This window comes from Dipodomys ordii, unplaced genomic scaffold, assembly GCF_000151885.1.
Source record: "Dipodomys ordii isolate 6190 unplaced genomic scaffold, Dord_2.0 Scaffold64, whole genome shotgun sequence".
Classification (NCBI taxonomy): Eukaryota; Metazoa; Chordata; class Mammalia; order Rodentia; family Heteromyidae; genus Dipodomys; species Dipodomys ordii.
The window spans coordinates 3,947,454-3,949,916 of NW_012267280.1; positions in this window are offsets into that span (position 1 = coordinate 3,947,454).

Genomic DNA, 2,463 nt, shown 5'->3' on the forward strand with positions numbered 1-2,463 from the left:
CTGGAAGTGGCGCTGTGGCTCAAGTGGTAGAGCGCTAGCCTTGAGCTGAAGAGCTGAGGGACAGTGCCCAGGCCCAGAGTTCAGGCCCCACGACCCGACCCCCCCCCCCCAAAAAAAAAGCCAGAAGTGGAGCTGTGGATAAAGTGGTAGAATACCAGATTTGATTACAAAAGCTCAGAAACAGTGCCCAGGCCCTGAGTTGAAGCCCCAAGACTGGTGCGCGTGCACACATGCACGCACACACACACACACACACACACACACAATGAGCATAGGCACTGGTGGCTCCCACCTGTAACCCTAGCTAATCAGGAAGCTAAGAACTAAGGAACATGGTCAAAGCTAGCCTGGGCAGGGAAGATAGTAACACATTTATCTCAAATTAACCACCAAAAAGCTGGAAGTAGAGGTATAGTTTAAGTGGTAAAGTACTATGCTTGAGGAAAAAAACATTAAGTGGCAGGGTCCACGCTCTGAGTTCAGGACTGGCACATACACAGGAAAAAAGGATGAAAAGGAAACACCTTTCTCTCGTGTGTGTGTGTGTGTGTGTGTGTGTGTGTGTTACTGGAGATTGAACTCAGGACCTCAGATCTTGGCTTTTTCGTCAAGGCTGAGTCTCTACCACTTGACCACACCACTTTCAACTTTTTGGTAATTACTTAGACATAAGAAATCTCACGGAGGCTGGGAAGGAAGCTCAATGGTAGAGTGCTTGCTTCACATTCATGAGGCTCTGGATTCCATTCCTCAGCACCACGTAAGCAGAAAAAGCTGGAAGTGGCACTGTGGCTCAAGCGGTAGAGTGCTAGCCTTGAGCTGAAGAGCTGAGGGACAGCACCCAGGGCCAGATTTCAAGCCATGACCATTAAAAAGAAAAATCTTACAGACTTTCCTATGGGCTGGTTTTAAGCCAAAATCCTCAGATCTCAGCCTTCTGCGTAGCTAGGATTACAGGTGCCAGTGGACCCCCCATTTCTTCAGTGTCCCTGTCCCCCAGGGATGAACCTGGAGCCTTGTACATGCTCCTAAACCACTTTTTTTTTTTTTTTGGCCAGTCGTGTGGCCTAAACTCTGGGCTTTGGTGCTGTGCTGTCTCTCAGCTCTTCAGCTCAAGGCTAGCGCTCTACCACTTGGGCCACAGCACCACTTCTGGCTTTTTCTGCTTATGTGGTGCTGAGGACTCGAACCCAGGGCCTCATGCATGCACTCTACCACTGAGCCACCTTCACAGCCCCTCCTAAAGCAATTTTACCCACAGAGTCTCCACTTTTTTGTTGTTGTTGTTGTTGGTTGTGGGGCTTGAACTCTGGGCTTGGGCTCCTCTTGAGCCACAGCGCCACTTCTGGCTTTTTTTCTTTTTGCTTATGTGGTGCTGAGGAATCGAACCCAGGGCCTCAGGCATGCAAGGCAAGCGTTCTACCACTGAGCCACCTTCCCTGCCCACAACTTTTTAAGCTGCCTTTGAGTCTTGTGGCAACCTCTTCTTCTCAGCTGCATAATCAGAATAGGTGAAACCAAGCCTGAATCCAGGAGAGGCAAGCACTCTCCCCATTTGCTTCTCAGGGTGAGGTGAAGATGTAAGATGCCTCTCCTTAAGGGGCAGATGTGGAGGGATAAAGGGTGGAGAACTACAACAATGGTACTTACTGGACACTATGTAGAGAATGAACCATGCAACTTATGGGAGGGGGAAGCTGGGAGAGCGAGGGGAAAAGATGACACAGTCCAAAAAGAAGTGCACTCTTTACCTGACTTATGTAACTGTAATCCCTCCGTACATCGCCTTTATAGTAACAATTAAAAGTAAATAAATAAAAAGATGCCTCACCTTTCGGATCGCCTACCCACTGGTTCCAGCTGCCAGCATCAAAAGCTCTCGCCTGTATCCCCAGTTGGTGTGGGCCACTGGCTACCAGTTGGGGGGGGGCCCGAGGGAGATAAACACCCCCCTAGAGACAGATGGGTCAACATTCAGTCAGAGACCAGCTCACTACCCGGAAACTTCCATGGCGCTCTCCCCAGCTTTTCCTTTGAAGATGGCTAGCCTGGGTGGGAGCTGGGTCCCTGAATCTCTGCCGGAGGGGGGGGGGTTGGGGGGGATTGAGACCAGCCCTTGGGGTGGTGCAGGGGAGGAGCACAGCGGGCCTCCACGTACCTTCCCACCCCTGATCTGCGGGTCCTGCCCTCCCTCCCTCCAGCCCCTGCACACAGGACCCGGCTGGGTGGAGGCGAGGAGCGCCGCGTGCGTGCGCGGTGGAGGGTGGGCGAGCGCGCGGGGAGGGCGCGCAGGCGGGGACCAGGGGAGGGCGCCGGGTATAAACGCGCGAGGCCACGGCGACTGAGACATCCTCGTATCCCGCCGCCTCCAGAGCCTCCGCACTCTTCCCGGGCTCGGTCCTCGAGGCAAATCCGGGCAGACAGCCAGGAGGAGGAGGAGGAGGAGGAAGACCGTGCCAAGCC